This window comes from Leptonotus elevatus, chromosome 14 (genome assembly GCF_054856555.1).
Source record: "Leptonotus elevatus isolate MCC_2025b chromosome 14, RoL_Lele_1.0, whole genome shotgun sequence".
Lineage (NCBI taxonomy): Eukaryota > Metazoa > Chordata > Actinopteri > Syngnathiformes > Syngnathidae > Leptonotus > Leptonotus elevatus.
This window is the reverse complement of record NC_141252.1, coordinates 3,207,442-3,228,584: the sequence shown is the minus strand read 5'-3', so window position 1 is coordinate 3,228,584 and position 21,143 is coordinate 3,207,442. Positions and strand designations below refer to the sequence as shown.

At 44.0% G+C, this 21,143-nt stretch overlaps 1 long non-coding RNA gene across 1 annotated transcript in view; it reads right to left on the bottom strand.

The window, feature by feature from the left end:
* The window catches only part of LOC147162586 (uncharacterized), a 97,265-nt gene that overhangs the window by 75,534 nt on the left and 588 nt on the right, over nucleotides 1-21,143 (bottom strand). The window lies entirely within an intron of this gene.

Here is a 21,143-nt window from a genome sequence, read left to right as displayed (position 1 = left end):
AAAAATTCGATTTGAATACACGTCAAACGACTACAAAATCTGCCAAACTTTTAAGACACGCATTAGCTTCAACGCCCCAGTGGAGATGGCACACCTTTTTTCTCCCGCACACACCCTCAAAAAAGTCAATTTATATACACAAGTTGAAGTACAGTACAACTTGTTCAGCAAAACACCCCTTTCAACAACTCAACACACACCCTCAAAAATAAAAGTCAGTTTCAATACACAAGCCAAGGAGCAACCCTTCAGTGCCCCAACAAAATGAGCGCACCCCTTCTCACTTGCACACGCCGTAAAAAAAAAAGTCAATTTTATAAACACCAAAGAAAGCCGAAAAGTGTGAAAATGGCTTCAGCATCCCGGCAACCTTGGCACATCCCCTCTCTCCAACGCGCACCTCCATCCAAACAGAGCACACATAAAAAAAAAAAAAAACAGTCATTGAAACACACAAAAGCCAAAGAAACCCTAAACCAGCCAAACTATTGCACGTAAGATGCACACCCCCTCTCTTCTGCACACACCCTGAAAATACGTCATAATTTTGTGTAAATGTGACCAATTTATTGACTTTTTCTCCACATTCACTCTCAAAAGTTACCTTCAATCAGCCATTCTCTAACTTTTCAAACATAACATCTTGACAGAGTTGGCGCATCCCCTTCCTGCTGGACACAACCTCAAAAACATCTATTAAAATACGCAAGACAAAGAACCGCAAAATCTTCTAAAACTTTTCAGAAATGCATCTGTTCCACAACCTGACAGACATGGTGCACCCCCCTCTGCCGCATTGACCCTAAAATTAAGTCTAAATATGCCAAACTTGTTAATAGCGCACCACTTTTTCTCTACACACAAATTCAAATGTCACTTTCAATCAGCTGTTCTCAAACTTTCAACCTCTTAATAGAGATGGTGTACCCCCTCTTTTCCACACACACCCTCGAAATAAGTCAAAGGAGGTATATAGCTGTCAAACGTGTTGATGGCACACCACTTTTTCTCCACACTCACCTTCAAAATTCACCTTTCATCAGCTGTTCTCAAACTTTCAGCATTTTGACAGTGATGGCGCACCCCTGTTCTGCCATACACACACCCTCAAAATGAGTCAAAGAAGGTCTGTCAAACATGTTGATGGCGCACCACTTCTCCACACTCACCTTCAAAATTCACCTTTAATCAATTCTAAAACTTTCAACATTTTGACAGTGATGGTGCTCTGTGCCGCACACCTAAAAAAAAAAAAGTCAACAAACACACAAACTAAATGAACTTATAAAGCTTTGCACCTAGTTCAACATCCCGACATACATAGCGCACCCCCTCTCTGCCGAATCATCTCTGCCGACTGCAAGTGATTGATGACACTCCGACGTCCAAACTGAGAAATCTGTTGCATGCGCCAAGGAAGAAGGGGGGTGCGGAAGATCGTAAAAAAGAAAAGGAGAGCGCGGGGCTTGTGGGTAATTACGGCACGGCGCGGTGGGCGGGAGATGAGCGATTGTGGCTGGGGGAGGCGGGCTGGGGGGTGTGGAGGCCAGATGTGTAAGGAATGTTCTGGCTGGAGGTGCGAGGGTGGGTGTGCGGTCGGAGTGACGAGCATTTGAATTACGCAGCCTGCAAGTCGTTAAAGAGGCTGTCAAGCCTCCAAGAGCGCAATTTGCTAACTAGCGCTTCGCTACACAGGATGTGCGGCCTTGAAGAGTTTTGGTGGACTTTGATTTGGATCTTGTTTGACTGCTGCTGTAAATTGAAATCTGTCTGAATTTAGGGTTTGAAATGTTGGTTTCAAGACAGGGTTAGGGCTTCAAATGATGACATATTAGGACTTGAATGGAGTTTCAAACAAGGGTTACGGTTTGAAATGACGGTTCCCAGACAGCGATCGGGTTTCAAGTTGTGGTTCCAAGGCAGAGATACGGTTTCAAGACAGGGTTGGGGTTTCAAACTATGGTTGCAATAAGGAGAGGGTTTTGAACAAATTATGGTTTGAAGTTAGGGTCTCAAAATATGGCTCCAAGACAGGATAGGAGTTTGAAGTTACGGTTCCAAGTTATGGTGTCTCGTTTCAAACATGGGTTAGTTTCAAATGATGGTTCCAAGACAGAGATACGGTTTCAAGTTGTGGTTCCAAGGCAGAGATACGGTTTCAAGACAGGGTTGGGGTTTCAAACTATGGTTGCAATAAGGAGAGGGTTTTGAACAAATTATGGTTTGAAGTTAGGGTCTCAAAATATGGCTCCAAGACAGGATAGGAGTTTGAAGTTACGGTTCCAAGTTATGGTGTCTCGTTTCAAACATGGGTTAGTTTCAAATGATGGTTCCAAGACAGAGATACGGTTTCAAGTTATAGTTTCAAGACCAGGAAGGGTAGGGGTCATGGTTAAGTTATGGTTTCAATGCTTGAATAGAGTTTGGAATTATGGTTTCAAGGCAGGGTTAAGGTTTCAAATAATGGTTTTAAGTTATGGTTTCAATTTAGGGTTTGAAATCACGTATGCAATTATGTTACCAACTCAAGCAAATATTAGTGTTTCATAGTTTTTTCAAGGTTTTAAATTAGGGTTTCAAATCAAGGTTTCAGACTAGGGTTGGGGTTAGGCAATTTCATTTCAAACCTGAGTTAGGGTTTCAAACAAAGGTTAGAAAAGTAATCTAACATCGGAAGCATCTGTCAACAGTACAAAGTTAGGGTTTCCAAACAGGGTTAGGGTTGGAAAGTAGGGTTTCAGAGCAGGTATAGGGTTTCAGAGTTTTTCAAATTTCACATCTTAGTTATGCTTTTAAAACCCATTTCCTGGCCTGAAGAGCTGGATGCGACCAGTACCGTCGCCCATTCCACACCTGACTGTCAACAAGTTGCCTAGTTAGGGATTCCAAGTTCACGAGGGTAAGGTTGGGTTTCAAGCCGACTTCCGGGTTTTAGAACAGTGTCCCAGGTCCGAAGAGCTGGATGTCAACCGTCAACAAATGGGCCTTCAGCGCCATGGCCTCAGCTTCCATTGGTCGCTTGGCCATGGCAGTCCGCCGACTTTGTTTCGCGCCCTGGACCCTTTAGGGTTCGGAATAGTCAGCCCCCCCCCCCCTTGCACAAATATACCCCGCGAACGAAAGAAAGAAAAAAAAACGTCGTAGCTTGACGTGTGATCGGCTTTAAGTGGCGAGCGCGGCTGTTTGTTCAGCTGCGAGAGCAAAAGCCCGACGAGGAGGAGGAGGAAATGAAGAGACGCCAAGACCTTCGTGTTTGTTCTGCCGAGTAAGACGAGAGCCAGGAAACGGCTGATTGACTGCTCCCGACTCGCGCCTGCTTACACCTGGACCTGCCTGGAACCTGGAACGCCGACCCCACCCCGCAACCACAAACCCACCCCGATGCTGCCTGATTTAGAAACTGGCGACGGCGCACTCGCGACAAAGAATACGTCAGCTGTGTCGGCACCTTGGCTTGATGGAAGAGGGGTACTGCTCCAAAGTAGGGTTTCAAGAACAGATTGGGCTTTCCAATTAGGGTTTCCATAACGGGTAGGCTTTTTCAGACAAGGGGTTAGGTTTTAAATTAGGATGACAGGAAAAGGTTGGCGTTTCAAGATAAGATTTGGTTTTGGAATTAGGGTTTCCACAATAGGAGACAAGGGTAGGGTTTCAGATGATGGTTTTCAGAGAAAGAGTAGGGTTTCAAGACAAGATTAGCATGTCCAATTAAGAGTTTAAACAATGGTGGCAAGGTTTCGAATAAGAAGAAGTTTCAGAGAAAAGGTAGGGTTTCAAATTAGGGTCTAAAAAATCGTCAAAAGTTTTTCAGATAAGATCAGGTTCAAAATGAGGGTTTCAGCATAAAGTTAGAGTTTCAAGACAAGAATTGGGTTTGGAAAAAGGGTTTCCAGAATGGGTAATCATTTCAGAAAAGCAGCAGGATTTCAAGTTAGGGTTTCAGAAAAAAATGGTAGGGTTTCAAATGAAAGCTCTGAAACAAGATTGGGGTTTGAAAGTAGGGTTTACAGAATGATTCAGGGTTTCAGATCCTGTCTTGACACCCTAATGGAAAACCATATCACATCTTGAACACCTCATGCTTTGTTTTCTCGTGTTTGTGAGCTGGGAGGAAATGAGAAGTGCTGATGAGACTCGGGAGCGATGACAACAACAGGATGAAGCAAGGCACCCCCCAACCCTCCATCAGAATCCCTAGCCCCCCCCCCCCCCCCCACACACACACCCCCACACCCCCACCCCTCCTTGCCGTGTCCCCGCCATGACTGGGGAAGTGTGAGCAGAGGCCCGGCGTACAATCACAGCAAAGGTTAACCGCCAAGCGCAGCAATCTTTTGTTTTCTTGACGCCTGACTCTCCTCGCTTACATTAGGCGAAGCGCCCCACAGTCTTCGCTTTGCTGTAGTGCTCCAGCTGCCCTCAGTCTCCTGGACCGGAGTTTGACACCCATGGCATAGAGAAATGGTTTCATTGCCATTGAAACCCAACTTAAATACGATTAGAACCCCTAATGCCAAACCTATACTTGAAACCCTAATCCCGTCCTAAAATTTGAAGCCCTCATTTTAAAGCCTAACCCTAGCTTGAAACTATCATTTAAAACCCTAATGCTCACTTCAAAATAAATATATACTGAACTGGTCATTTGAAACCCGACCCTCATTTAAATCCCTAAATCTATTTAGAAACCTTAACCCTGTCTGAAAAAGATGAATAGTCTTGAAACTCTAATTTAGAACCCTACGCCTGTCTTAATTTGAAACCCTAATCCTGTCTTCAACTTCTAATTCTGAAGCTTTAACCCTCCTTTGAAACCTCAACTCTAACTCGAAACCCTCTTTCAAAATCTTAACTCCTACTTTGAAACCCTAATCTTGTCTTGACCTCCAGATTTAAAACCTGAATTAAGAATTATTGTGATGTATGTTTTTTTCAGTTTGGTCATGTGACGTTCGCAAGCCGCGCCGGTTGTGAACTGTGATGTCATTGTCAGTTGATAGCAAGTGGCAAAATGACCGCCCCTTGAGGTGGGGGGGGGGGGGGGGGGGTTCAATGGGTGGATTTTGCTGCTTAATTCATATTTATCTTTGTTTTACTTCACAAATGATTTTTTTTAAATACATTTTTACTTTTGATTGACGATACTAACCTTGGTACATAACAAGCGTTGGCTTTGAATGTCTGCAAGTGCGAGCAGGAAGACGGCAGGCATGCAGCACACTTCGCTGGCCAGCACATGTATAGGCTTCTATACGCTTTTTGGGGCTAGTAAAGGCCAATTAAGAGTTGCTCTTAATGAGGCTGGCAGGCACCCCATAAAGTGTCTGCTTGACTGAAAGAGTCGCTCATTAGCCCCCCGCCACCTCCCGAAAAACCCGCCCGCCGCCGCCGCCGGTGCCACACGTGACGGGAAGCGATGGATCAGACATTTGGTGAGTGGCTTTTTGACAGCGCTGACTTTATGCCGCCCGCGTCTGGCTGCTGCGTGGCCTGAATGCTTGTCCTTGTGTGGTCGTGATGCACATTTTCCACCAGCTAGCAAACAACCAAACGGGAGCGCGACGATGTAGCGGGGCCGCTCGGACCGCTTCGACGGGACGTTCGTCAATTTCTTGTAGCCGGCGGATGCTAACGGAAATAGCATGTATCTGAACATATCAGAATTGGAGTGATTCATAATCATATCGGATTGCATTGCAGTTTGAGTCAATTGTATCGGAATTTGTATATATTGCAATTGGAATCGGTTATTTGGACTCAATCGTATTGTAATTGAAATCAATTATAGTGTATCATAATTGCATTGTAATTGGAGTCAATCATATCTTCATTGAAATCAGCCATACTTAATCGCGTCATAATTAAGTGGAGTAAATCGTATTCTGTCGTAATGGGAGAGAACAGAATTGTACCATAATCGGAGTTAATCCTATTGTAATCAGAATTAACTCTATTGTCTAATAAGTGGAGTAAATTGGAATGAACTTGGAGTAAATAGTAAATAATCTAATTTTCGGACGAAATAATGAAATTGGAGTGACTCATTTGGTTTCTGATCGTAATTGGAGTCAATCGGTTTGGAATTGGAGTGAATCTTATCATAGTTAAAGTGAAACATTTCAATCTGAACCGTCATTGGAGTGAGTCGTTTCATCTGCTGCGGATTGGAGCAAATTGAATCAAATCTTTTGGTTTCATGACAAAGGCTGAGTCGATTCACTTCATTTTGATGACCCGGCCAGTGGTTAACTTCTCTTCATCTGAGCTCGTTTTCGAAAGTGGCATTTTCTAATCGAAACTTCAGCACGGGTCAATGTTGGCATTCCGACCCGTGTCTTGCTCTCCGTCGGCACAATAAGCTCGGTCACACGCACAAAGGAAAACACATCCTGATCTCTCACAAGCCTTTCAAGCGCATTCTGCTGGAGGTGCGATAGCAATAAACTTGTTTACGCAAACAACACAAGAACCGTTGACATTTCGTTTGAAACGTCAGCTTTCTTTGAATTTTTCCTTGCCCAAATGAGAATCCAGACCAGGGGATGCAGTCCATTTTCTTTGAGACTCTTTTGAGATTACGGGCTATATAAATAAACTTGACTTGGTTTAACGTTTTGACAGAGTCGGCGCACCCCCTCAAAGAGTGCTGCCCCCACCCTTAAATGCAAGAAAGGTGGTTCTAATAGAGCCCATGCTTGTGACTCCCACAGGGACTGGCAGGAATGTGTCGCGTTAAATCTTTAGCATAATAATCAGCGTCATAATTCTTCAAGATAGAAGACACCTCGGGCAGACTTTCATATCCAAGCCTTCGCACCCCCGCTCCTAGCTTACGTGGGACATCTGGCAGACAGACGCCGCAACACGGGTCCGGTGGCGAAGGAAGGATGTGGGGGCGGGGTGGGATTGATGCCGTAACATGACGCACTGTTGATGGAAAACTTCACGACTCGCTCTCCAGGTGTGAGCTTATTCTGTTTAACTTTCACGCACCCCCTTCTCCCCAGCACGCGCTCTAAAAAATATACAAGCCAAAAAAACGGTCAAATCAGCTTCAGCAATCTTCAAAATCCCAGCAGAGGTGGCGCACTTTCAGGGAAGGGGGTGCGTTTTTTCCCCGATCATGTTTAAAGGGGTGCATTTGCTTTAAAAGTTAGACAAAGTCTTATTTAGACAAAATTTGGCTTGTGTATTTAAGCAGATTTTTTTGGGGGGGGGGGCGGGGGGGGGGGGGCTTAGTAAACTTAGTGCCTTGGTAGATTTATGCTATCTCTGGATTGTATATACCAAAGACAAGGAATGCCTAAATCAGCCGGTCCAAAAAAAGTTTATGCTACAACAGTTAAAAATCCCCACACTCTAAAGAATGTCATTGTATGTCAGTACACATCCCAAAAATATGCCTTTTCTAAACCTTTTCAGCCCCACACCAGCGCACCCCCTCAAAAATCTCCACAAGGATGTCTCACCCCTTCACAAATCCTAAAAGTCATGTAGATACACAAGCCAAAGAATGGCTAAATCAGACTTCCCTAAACTTTTCAAGCCATGCACCATCTTAAAATTTCCCAGAGGGATGGCGCACCCTCCCACAAACCCTAAGAACAGTCAGTTTATATAAAGACACAAGCCAAAGAATGCCTAAATTAACCTGTGCTAAATAAACTTCCCAAGCCACACACCCTTAAAAGAGGATGGCGCACCCCATACACATCCTGAAAAAAGGCCATTTACATAAATACACAAGCCAAAGAACAGCTACATCAGCTTTTCCTAAACTTGCTAAGCAATGCACCCCCTAAAAAAAGGATGGCGCACCTCCGCACACATACCCTCCAAAAAGTCATTTTATGGAAACACACATGCCAAAGAACGGCTAAATCAGCCTTTCTTAAACCTTTTAAAGGCACGCACCCCCTCCAAAATCTCCACAGGGATGGCGCACCACCCGCACACTCCCTGCAAAAAGTCCATTTAAACGCACAAGCCCTGACGTTCACCCTTCAAGGTCCCCGTTATGTATCGCAGCTGATGTCCTTCCACGACACTTCCTAATGGCCGTGTGGTGACATGACGCTTGGCAGAATATCGAGATAGCAATGTCTCATATTCCCTTCGCCAAAGACAGCGTCCACTGTTTTGCTTGTCTTTGTGCCGTCCTCGCTTCCCAAGCCGGCGAGGGACCTCCACAATGGGACGTTTTGCGTCTCGATATCGTCGTCCCCCCCCCCCCCCCTTCATAAGATTGATATCGAGTAGTCGGGACGCCGCCCTCCGCCAGTTTCCCGTTTCAGCTGCGACAATGGTGCCGTCTATCCCGCGCCGCTAGCAAAATGTCAGCTAGCGTCCGCCGCCCTCGTCCTCGTCCACTGAAAGGGAAATGCCCCGGGGGCTGATGGGTAAAATGTTCTATCGCTCTCCGTGTACAAGTGCTACATGATGTAGCGGAGGGTTGAGTTCCCTTCTCTGGCGCAGTGTTGACTTTCACAGGACCTTGCAAATCACTTGAAAAGAGTTTGGCTGAGTTTTCAATTGATTTTTTTCCCCCAGGGAAAGGGGGTGCGCCATCTTTGTCAGATAGCTGTAGGAATAAATAGATTGGCTGATATAAGTGATCGTTGGCTTGTGTATTTAATGTCTTCAGTTTGTGTGTGTGTGTGTGTGTGTGTGTGTGTGTGTGTGTGTGTGTGTGTGTGTGTGTGTGTGTGTGTGTGTGTGTGTGTGTGTGTGTGTGTGTGTGTGTGTGTGTGTGTGTGTGTGTGTGTGTGTGTGTGTGTGTGTCAGAGGGGTGCGCCTTCTCTGTCACACTGCTGGAAGGGGTGCATGGCTTCTTTTTGATTTTGATGATTTTTAGCTTTTTGGTTAATGAATTGACTTTTTCAAGGCGCGTGTGGGGACAGATGGCGCGTCATCTCAGTTGGATGTGAAAGGGGGTGTGTAGTTTAAAATGTTAAATTCTGACAATCTTTGGCATTAGTACTTATATAAATTTTGCTTTTTTTAGGTGGTGTACAAGTGAAGGCAGTGCGCCATCTCAGTTGGGATGTGGAAGGGGGTGCATCACTTAAATTTGTTTGATTTTGATCATCTTTGGCTTTTAGGTGTACATTAATGGACATTTTTTAAGGGATGTGCAGGTGCAAGGCCGTGCACGATCTGAGTTGGATAAAGTAGTGGATGCGTGGCTTGAATTTTTTGTTTTATTTAGATGATATTTGGCTTTTTTGTTTGCATGACTTGACCTTTTCAGGGCATGTGTGGGGGAGAGATGGTGCGCCATATCAGCTGGGATGTAGAAGTGGGAGGATTAGGTTTTGTTCGGGGCTGTTGCAGGTCGGAGTGCGCTGTTGAGATGTTGAAAAGTTTGGCTTAGTAAGGTGATCAAAGTTTTGTATATTGAAATTGTCTTTTTTAGGGGGTGCGCTATCTTCATCCAATTGTCAACGGGGTATCACGGCTTAAACGTTGCCTGATTTAGATGATTTTTGTCATTTGTATTTAAATAAATTGACATTTTTAGGGTGTGCTGAATAGGGAGGTGCGCCATCTCAGTTGCGATTTCAAAGGGTATGGCGTGGTTTTAAATGCGGCCGAAACGTCTCATTCGGTGTGTAAATCTGACCGCTGCACAAGCCGAACATCTCGCAATGCGCGGCGGCTATCAGAAGGAAAAAAAAAAAGGGAAGGGAAAGAGGAAGTGGCGAGCTGCTGACAGGAAGCCAAAGCAGTGAAACATCTGCTGCCGATTCTTTTTTCATCTTTTTTTTTCTGCGGGCTTTCGTTGTCTGTTTTGTTTACTGGTAGGTCGGCCTTGACTTTAGCGTGGAAGGAAAGAGCGACGAGCGTTGGAGAGGAACAAAAAGGAGGATAAAAAAGGGGGGACGGATGAAAAGCCCCCTTCTGACTCCCTGTGACCCACATTCATTTGCACAGCTTTTATTTTGTGAGGGGGGGGGGGGGGCTCGCTCTGTCTTAGCAACGGGCAGCCGCTGTGAAAGAATCCCAGCGCGCTGCCAAAAGCAGTGAAGGAAAAGAGGGAGTGAGGGAGTGTACACCAGAACCCCCAGCCCCGTTGCCCCTGGTGACAAGCACTCAATGAACAAGACCAAAAGCAGAAGACAGACAGAAAGCAAGACGAGCAAAGTTAGAATAAACAAATAAAGAATGTCAGAATGTTGTTTGTCAAAATGTTGATTGACACGTGAGCCCAGGAAGCAGAATTTTGCCCTAAAGGCCTGATGTTGGTTCTGGTGGTTGACACGCGGGCCGCGGAAGCAACAATTTGTCATGAAGTGAAACCATCTGATGAATTTGCCATTGGAAAGCCAACCAATATGTTGACACGCGGGCGCTTTGTGTTTTTCATTGCCCTCAGTCTCCACTTTGTCATAGTTCTCCATATTCTTTGTACCCTTAGTCTCATCTTAGATTTTTTTTTTTCTTCTTAGATTTCTTAATGTTTTCTTCAAAGTATACAGAGGAAACTCTCAATGCTCTATTTTCTTGCTGCCCATAGTCTCTATGTTGCTCCGGTGCTCCATATTCTCAGTGCCCTTCATCTCATCTTGAATATTTTTCTAATTTTTACATAGAAGTAAATAGAGCAAACTCTCAATGCTGTTTTCTTGTTGACCTCAGTCTCCATTTTGTCGCAATGTTCCTTATTCCCAATGGCCTTAGTCTCAGCTTTGTTATTTCTTTTTCCTTAAAAGTAAATACAAGAAGCTCTCATTCTGTTTTCTCTGTGCCCCCAGTCTCCAAATTGCTACACCTCTCATACTGGATTTGTTGTCCTTTTTATCCTGAAGTAAACAGAGGAGACTCTCAGTGCTCTATTTTTTCCTGCCCTCAATCTCCGCTTTGCTGCAGTGCTCCATATTCTCAAAGCCCTTAGTCTCATCTTGGATATTTTCTTCCCTTTTGTCTTAGAAGTAGAATCAGGAAGCTCTCATTCTCCGTTTTTTTTTTTTTACTGCTGCAAAAAAGGCCCTTAGTCTCATCCTGGATATTTGATTCATTTTAACTTAGAGGTAAATAGAGTAAACTCTCAAAGTGCTGCTCATCTTCTTTTCTTTTTTCCTTAAAAGTAAATACAAATGCATCTTATGGTCCGCCATGGTTGTTTGTCAGCTGTTGTCTCGTTAAAGCGACGTGTTCAACGCGCCCTGGTTTTTCGCCAGTTCTGATGCGAGACGCGTAGACATGAGAGTATTTTATATTGATACGAGTTTGTTAGCATGCTACAGATGTTTAGACAGGATATCACATCAGCAGCCACTTTGTTAATCTTGCTCAAGATTTTGTATATAATACATTTTGCGCCACTCCAGAGAGTAAATAAAGAGGTTGGCTTGGCACGGCTACTGGCGGCAGCAGCTGCGTCTCAATCAGCGAGCGTCGTGAAAGGAGAAGCGGTGGAGGGTTTTTAATGGGCCATTTGATTGCTGTCCAGACGTGCAGCCTCGCCACGGATGAATGCGGCGGTGACATCATCACAGAGCCGTAGGTCAGCTCGTCGGGCAGCTGACTGCCCCTGGCCCGGCGGGAGAAAGGGCCCTTTGAGCCCCTCGCCCAGAGTCCGTCGGACCCGGAGTTCATTAGCAGTCGGGCCGACCCTCGGCCCCGCCCCGTCCCCCATCGTAGCGCCAAACGTATATCAGCATGCACAGACACACAGGACATCGTATAACAAGGCGGCTTTTTTCTTTTCGGGAGTCGCTCAATCAAGCTTTGTTCTTTTAATGCCTGGGATTTTCTTTCTCCCGCCTTCCCCCTTGCTCTGGCAAACGGGGGTTCCATCTATAAACGATTAAAAGTTGGAGGCCAAAGCATTTCTCTGTCTCCCGCTCTGGTTTCGGCCTCTTCTTTACCGCTAATCATCGCTACACAGGCCGCGCTTTTCCTGCCATTAAGCGACGATGGAGGCCAAAGCCGCAAAAGAACATGATAGTCGTGGAACCCAACACACCCCGCGACTCCCCTTCCCCACCTTGGAATGCATTTCTGCAGCGCTGCACTTTTCCACATCCATCCATCCCGGAATGGACCCCACCCACTCGCTTTTGAACCCCCAACCCACTGCTTCTCGCCAATGCATTTCATCCAGCTGGAAAGCCTGTTTATTTCCCTTTTAAATGATGCCCAGATTGGCAATTGTGCAATGCAGCGTGTGGACAAAACCATGCATGCACAGCCAAGGTGGTTGCACACTGCTGTGGGGAGAACAAACGACTAAAACACAAATTTCCAAACTCATTATTACATCTGACATCAGGACAGCTGGGCCGTGCCAATTCATGATGGTCTCACGCTGTTGTGGGACGGCAAAATGTATTGTAAAACAATCAAAAAATACATTTGCAAGCAAGCAGTATTCACCCCCCCCCCCCCCCCCCCCGCCCATCCTTCCCCCAAACACGTCAGTACGTCTGGCATGACTTCAACCTGGCATCTTCAATTTATAATTGTCACACACTGTTGTGGGATGACAAATTGCACTGACAAAAAGCATTTTTATGACCGTGAAATACATTTGCTTTGTGTTTAAAATCACAGGAGTTTGTGATAAGCAGCATTTTTTCAATTTTCAACTTGAAGAAATGGCTTTCCAGTTCATGCTGGTCACGCACTGCTGTGGGTTGCCAAAATGTATTGGTGAGAAGTTACTACCGATAAATAATCACCAAAATTACCAACTTCAGCGTCATTCTGGCACCTCCTCAAGATGTTCATACACTGTTGTGGGTTGACATAAACGCACCTGTGGGGCATCCTATTTTAAATAACTGTTAGGAAGTGCTGGGCAAAAAGGGAAAAAAGAGGGCGGGGATGGCTGAGTCAAGAAAAACAAGTGAAAGGAAGATGAGAGAGGAAGAGTGGAGGGAAGAGGAGGAGGAAATGGGGGAGATAACAACTAGAGTGTGACCTGCATCCTGACAACTGAGCACTCCCGCCCCCTCCCTTTCCTCTCTTGTGGAAACTCTTCTAGCGCCTCCTGCTGGTGGCTTCCCCGTTTATTTCTTCCCTCCACCTGTGATGACTCACAGTGCGATTAAACAGCGCGAGCGTCTCCGCACCCCGCTTGCGTAACGACGTGAAGAAGTAGGTTAAGACCTGAACCGACATGGAATGAACGCACAGCAAGGAGCGCGTTGCACAACCACGTCGTGCTTCATTGCGCTTGGAGAAAAGACGAGATCATCATCCATTTCCATCGGTCCAAAGGCGGCTCTAGGATTGTTTTTCTCTCCCAGGGCTGAAGAGGGGCCAATTTTATTTTTTTTTTCATTTTATTTTATTTTTTTCCCCCTGCCTGGGATATCTTCCCATATATTTCGTGGAAAATGTTTATTGAATTTTTAGAAGTGTTAGAATTTTTTTTTGGGGGGGGGGGGGGTGGTTAACAAAAATACTAATTAAATTTGTTCGTATTTATTTATTTTCAATTAATCAAGGGGCCATTCGGAGTGTTACCCAATGGGGTAGATGCCACAGACTTCCAACTTCCTGGTTTCACACATCAGCGTCGTTTCCGGCCACTGATGTCCGCGTTCCAACACTCGCACCCCCACACCTGCGCCCCCCAATCGCGCTCCCGCTGAAGGCCGTCTCAACTCTCTGAAATGCTTCGGGCAACTGAGACAGACACACTCGTACCCGTCGACGGGAACGCGCAACCGAGGGTCACAAAGACGGACACGCAAGAACTGGGACGAGGCCCACACATCGCAAACAGGAAACAAAGCTGATGTGTGAAAACCAGGAAGTTGGAAGTCCCGCCTCTTCCGTGGCATATACCCCATTTAAATACTCTTAAGAAATGTTTTTATAGCACGTATGCACATCTTTTAAAATAATACAAACACATTTAAACACGTATATTAAATTTAATGTGGACAATATATTACATAAAATCATCAAACAAGCAGTGTAACAACGTAGCGATCTTTTTTGTGTTCCTAGCAGGGTTAAAATCTTTTTTAATTTTTAAAATGTTCTTCTTTCTTCTCAAATTAAATCTTCTGAACGCAGGACATTCTATTTTGAATCACTACTGCCACGTGTGGCCAAAAAATGAAACCGCACACACCCTTCTTCACGTACACAATGCACATGACGTCACATCGGCAGACAGAGGGCAGGAAATTTGAACCCGAATCCAGTCTACCCATTGTTAACAGCTAAGGTGTTAATCATAATCATGGCCAAATAAAAATCCTATTGTCAAAAAATTTGGGGGCAAATTGTTACAAAGAGCAGCTTTAACCAAGTGTTCCATCATTTAGTGACCGACAATGGAATTAAAATGATTAACTGTACAAAAAATAATAATTAAAAAAATCAGCAAATTAGAGGGGCCACCAAACTGGAACCCGCGATGGGGAGAGTTTTACGGTATACACAGTAAGTTTGCATTTTGGACAACTTTTTACTGGAGTACTAGTTACATTACATTACAGTTTGCTAATGTTCCCCTTGTTTTATTCTGAGTCCCAAAATGTCCGACCTAATAAATGGAGACTACCAAAAGTGTCAATCAAACCGAAGTGTGTCATATTTGTCAGTGGAAACGGGGCTAAATATTGGTGCTTAATGGACAGTTTAGTACTTGATGGTTGACAAATGCTTTTCGGTGTGCGTTTCAGAATCGACACACGTTTACATATGCATTCATTATGCTTCTCTCACATCAGGCGAGTTGACGAGACACGGCGGGTAAAAAAATTCCCCCACAACCTTCGTTAAGCGGCACTTTGCTTCCTGTTTGGGATGAAAGTCACGCCTGCCGTATCTGTTTATCCTCGCCAACGGCAGGCGGGACTTTGGAAGCACACCGCAAGCGTTTGATGGGAGTTTTTGGCGGAGCAGATGTGAAACGCTGAAGGCTGTTGAGGTGAAAGCTTGTTTGGACAGATAAGCAAGCGAGGAGGGCGGAAGTTTACACCTGTCGCCATGAACTGTATTGTGCCTTTTTTCTTTCTTTTTTTTTTTTTGCATGTGTGGACTTGGCAGCTTCTCCTTTAGGTGTGAAATCCGCAAACAAGATCTCCTAAAATTGAAGTCAATAACTGAACGTGTTGCTCATTCAGCGGAATTGATTGTGCTCGTGGTTCTGGGCAATGAGCCACGCCTCGCTAGAAGACGAGAACAACAATCGAAACCCGATTTAATAGCCTGTTAATCGACACCCACGCACGCCCAAGCGGTGAGTAAGCTCAAGTTTTAAGGAGGGCGTCATGAAAATGGAAGCTTTTCAAGAACACTGCAGGAGATGTTATGGCGTGCTAAAATTAGCCCGTTTATGTGCATGTTGTTTTTTCTTCCTGTAAGCACCGTGGGGTCTTTTCCCAGCCGCTGCTGGAGCAAGTTATGAGCAACATAATGGTCTCATTTACTCAATCACACGCGCCGACCTGCCGGCATTACGGTTAGAACAACAAAACATTAACGACCCACGTGAGGCGGTCCTGAAATGTCCTCATGAGAATCCATCATCACAAATACACAATTTCAACAGCACACATGCCTTAAAGTTGTCCCCCACACAAGTAAACAACCTCCACAAGTAGTTGTCCTCGCAAGTGTGCACCCTCACGAGGATGCTTACTACCAAGTACGCAACCTCACAAGTATTTGTTCTCACAAGTGTGCACCCTTACAAGGATACAACCTCACAATAATGCTTACTACTAAGTAGACATCCTCACAAGTGAACATTTTCACAAGGACGCAACCTCCACAAGTAGTTGTCCTCAAGTGTGCACCCTCAAAAGAACACAATCTCTCAAGGATGCTTACTAACAAGTACACATACTAGTACATATTTTGACAAGGACGCAACCTCCACAAGTAGTTGTCCTCACAAGGTCACGTACTACAAGTACACAACCTCAAAAGTATATATTTTGTCCTCACAAGTGTGCACCCTCACAAGGTTGCATACTGCCAAGTACACAACCTCAAAAGTATTTGTTCTCACAAGTGTGCACCCTTACAAGGATACAACCTCACAATAATGCTTACTACTAAGTAGACATCCTCACAAGTGAACATTTTCACAAGGACGCAACCTCCACAAGTAGTTGTCCTCAAGTGTGCACCCTCAAAAGAACAATCTCTCAAGGATGCTTACTAACAAGTACACATACTAGTACATATTTTGACAAGGACGCAACCTCCACAAGTAGTTGTCCTCACAAGGTCACGTACTACAAGTACACAACCTCAAAAGTATATATTCCGTCCTCACAAGGTCACGTACTACAAGTACACAACCTCAAAAGTATATATTTTGTCCTCACAAGTGTGCACCCTCACAAGGTTGCATACTGCCAAGTACACAACCTCAAAAGTATATATTTTGTCCTCACAAGTATGCACCCTCACAAGGTTGCATACTGCCAAGTACACAACCTCAAAAGTATATAACCACACAAGTCAACAAGTTCAAAAGGAGTTGTGAACCCCAAGACAAGCTCTCAATCGTCCCACGTGAACAAGCCACACACAAATTCACACACATACCGAGTCACTAATCTCCCAGGTTATGAGGGGTCCAGATGGACTGCCACGTGGGGGTCGCATGGGACGATCAGATGGCCGACATTCTTGTGCGAACTTAAACCTGCTCAGGCATTTTATCAGACATGGGTGGTCCGCTGACCCAAGCGTAAAGGACAGGCTGGAGAGGGCAGAATGCGCCAACTGTCAGCAAGTGCACATCAAAAGGCGGAAGGCGCGTGGCGGAAAGGTGACCCGCGTTCCAGTCTGGCTCAGTCTGTCACCCCCGCCACCCCGGCACATGTTGGGGCACCCTCCTCGCCCCACGGACCGCCGAGATCATAGCCGCACTGTAACCGACACGGCTGGCATGGTCCCTAAGGAGGGATGCTGGTACGCTTGCATTCCTGGCGTCTCGGGTCACCATCGTAGTCATGCCATAAACACGGCCCGGGCAGAACAGCGGTGGGGTGGTTTTAGGGGCTTTTGAGAGTGTACGGACCCCCAACCTGCTGACCATATAAACTTTGCAGCACCAGTCTGACTCCGTCGAGAGATGGACCTCTACACTCAAGACCTTGACCTCTCTAGCCAGGACATAGACTTGTTCTTTCAGGACATGAGCACTTTCACAATCAAGACATCGGCCTCTACTCTACAGTCACGATATAGACCTCCACTTTTAGCATGTAGGGTTCTTCAGCCAGACCTTAATAGTCAAGACATAGACCTCAACAGCCAGGACATAGACCTCGACTTTCATGATTTTGGCCTCAAAAGCCAGAACTGATACAATCAAGACATGGACCTCAACAGCTAGGACATAGACCACGACTTTCTTGACATGTGCCTTTGCAGCCATACTTCTACAGTCAAGTTGTAGACCGCAACAACCAGGGCATAGACCTCTACCTTTAGGACATACGCATCCGGAGCCAGACCTCTGGCATGTCATCGTCGACTACAATCAAGACAGAGACCTCTACTTTCAGGACATAGGTCAGTAGCCAGTAGGTCTCTACGGGTGTATAGGTCTATACAGTTTGGACTTAGATCTCTACGGCTAGTCCATAGACCACGAATAAATGAATAGAAGAATGATGTCAGTGTCAACTAACTAACAAGGAAGCTGGAACCTGCATTTCCAGTTTTTGTCTGTCAGTCATTGACAAGGTGCAACAGTGAACAGCGAAGAAGGGGAAAAGGTCGAAGGCGTGTTTGTGATTGTTTGACGACACCAATCAATCAGTCAATCAATCATCCAATGGCGACACAAAAGCCAAAGCCAGAAAGGCCTGAGGTAGATTTTCCCCATCGTCGCATCACGCCGGCGGTGAACTTTCACGCCCGTCTGGCCTCCGACTCTCAGCCAATCAGGGACGACCTGTCACCGTGATGGATGGCCATTAAATACACCACTAACGCTTTTGTCTACTTAAGAAGAAGAAAAAAGATTGTGCAACTCTTTTGTGTACTGTAAAAGTTCTCATGTGGAGTTTAGCTATCTTAAAAGAACTTAAGCACACGTGGTGAACTTTAAATGTGTTAGCAAAAAAGCTACGTCGCTGTCATTTTATGCCCAAAAACGACACAAGAACTAGACCACTACAGGCAGAACGTAGTCTGGATCTAGTGGCGTGTGAACTATACACGACAAAAAAAAATTGTCACAGTATCGTAGTGTTCTCTACGAGACATAAAACATGCATAGAAAAATCAAGCCTACCAACCGACCTATTCTTTTTTTCTCCAAATTGCAACCCGCGTGATTTGAAAACTGCATTGCGATGTCCATTTGAATTCAATGAATTGTTCCAACAGCAACGAGCGCAAAGATGCCGTTGGATGAGAAAAGAGCAGTTGAGCATCAACCCATTCGGATTGTTATCTTGTTTGATGAGCGCAACAAAGATGACAGCTGGCCCCCCAGTGTCAACAGGCAGCTGACGTCGACAGTTAGCGACGGCAAAGCGCCCGTTTGCATGCCATGACGACAACATCGCGCGTGCCGCGAGCTGCCGCGCTCACAAACGTCATCATCGGAAGAATCCATGTACAATTTTATTTACCTATGTGTAAAAAAAATATATATTAATATGAAACAAAATGGGAATTCTCTTGCAGTTTTGATACGATTTTAACTCGGGGGGGGGGGGGGTCTGGTAATGGGGGACACAAGTTCTTGTACTATTAAGTTTTTTTGGTTCTTCTTTAATATTAGGTAGTTTTTTTCTCATAACTTTACAAAAACAATTCCAGAATATTCGATTTTCTCGTCTCATGGTAGTTACAATTTTATTCTCTTTATTTTTTTCTCGTGACTTTTTACTCTTGCCGTTACAATATTTTATTTTTCACATGATCATTTTTTTCTCCTAATTTTACAACATTCGCTTGACAACGTACAGTAATGATCAGAATATGACTTTATTCCTAGTTCATCATATTTTGACACTTTTTTCAGCTTTACAACTTTATGACATTTTTCCCTCATAATATTACAAATTAATTATTTTTTATAATTACTATTATTGTAACATTACAAATTTCTCGTAATATATTACGACTTTCCCCCGTAAAATTTTCGTAATTTTCGGACTATTTCTTCTAACATTACAAATCACTCAACTGCAACTTTTTCTCCTGTACAATTAGGACTTAATTTCTGTGATGACAACATTCGTAACAATGCGACTTTCTCGTAATCTGTTTCCCTTATGATACTTGTACTTTATTCTGATAACATTTTTGACTTTATTCTGTGACATTATAACATTTATGTCTGACTTCATTCTAAAAAATAATGCAGTTACCATCGTTTGCCTTTGCTGATGTATGAAATGATGCGTGATACGATATACTGCGAGGCAGGATGTTTCATTAGAGGGATTATTTACAGCGCAAACAACATTTTGAATATGCAAAACGTGCTGAAAACCGTTGCACTTCAGCGCGCCGCGCTGAGACCGATGCCTTTGAATAACTGACGAGGGTGGCAGAGCTGTTCGAGATGTAGCTCGCCGTATGTTAGCGTAGCCACTGTTAGCGTGTTAACATTCTCGCTGCCTTGGGCGATGCGGATGATTTTAGAAAATAACAATGAAACGGAATAGTGCAATTTCATGGGAACAATTAAATACAGTCAAATGTAAATGAATCAACTTAATCAGATCTTTATTTGTAACTCGCATTTTCATACGTTAGATGTGTTTCTCAATACATCAGGTGCGATGCAATTCAAATGCAAAATTGCATATTGGGAAACAAGTGTTCGTTACAACGCTAATATACATAGGGACATACATTTTCACACACATATATTTACACACACAGGGCCACAGGCAGGTCATTGGACGGTCTTCTCTCCAGTCAGTCTACATTCTACTTACTTACGCTCCACCTAATCCAAGCGCTAGGGGCAAGTGGAAACCTGACACAACAATGAAGGGAGGGGGGGGGGATCCCCTGTTAAAACTTGAGCTCTGGTAGCAAACGCCCATATTTGGAGTGTCAGGTAAGGGCCCCACCACCAACAAGGCCCCCAGGTGCCACGGCTTATGACAGGGGAGTGCTGGCCAGGACACGTTCATGACCCACGTTACGTGTATAGACACTTTATTATGTAGACTTAGAGTTGGATGACATCCAGAAATTCTGCGTTTGCATAGCAACAGTTGATCCATTCTAATTTGAAATGTCAAAAGTGTAAGTTCCTGATTTGATGTCGTTTAGATTGTGTAGGTGTACCTAATGGAGGTTCCGGTGAGACTACTCAACAACTAATCTGGATGAAGCAAGATAAACAAGGAGAGGGCGCCATCGCGTGGACAAATACGGATATTACATGCTTTTAAAAACATTTAATTGAAAAAAAATAACTTTTTTTTTTTTTACCTTTTCCTCTTCAAAACTTTTAAACGATTTTTTTGTGTATATTTTTAACATGTTCAAAAGAAAATTGCAATTAAATATTTAGACATAACCAAAGAAGCATAATTTAGTCCTTATGGTCATTTTTTATTTTACTTCAATATTTTGTATATTTGTATATTTTCTGATATTATTTTTTTTTGTTTTTTAATCCTAAATCTTTTTTGCAGTTAAATAGATTGACAAGCCATTTTTGTTACTTTTTTTTTCATTAAAATTGTTCTCAACTTTGTTTATGTAAGTTAAATGCTTTTACAAATTAAGAAGCATAATTTTGTTTTAATATTCAAAAACATTATCTTTTGATGTTTTTATTTTATTATTTGTATTGCACAATCAAATATAATAGGAGAGGTGAATGGTGATCAACTTAGTAAATTGATAATTGATCAACTTTTCTACCATACCTGTGAACATGCTTGCCTGGTAGCTCAAACCATAGCTTAATACTAACTGGCGTTTGCTTACTGCTAAATTGCGCTTGGGTAAAAAATTAAAAAAAAAAATTTAAAACGGCTACGTCCCAAAGTTTGCTTTGAGTAAAAGTGTCGCTAACAACCTAGCTTGGATGCTAACCAGTGGAGTGAACTCTAGGTTTGGGTAGGCAGGCAGTCGCAAATTGAGACACACACACCAATTACAAATTTGTGTGTGACCATATTTTAATTTCCAAAAAAAAAAGGACACTCAGCCTGACCTTGAGATACTTGATA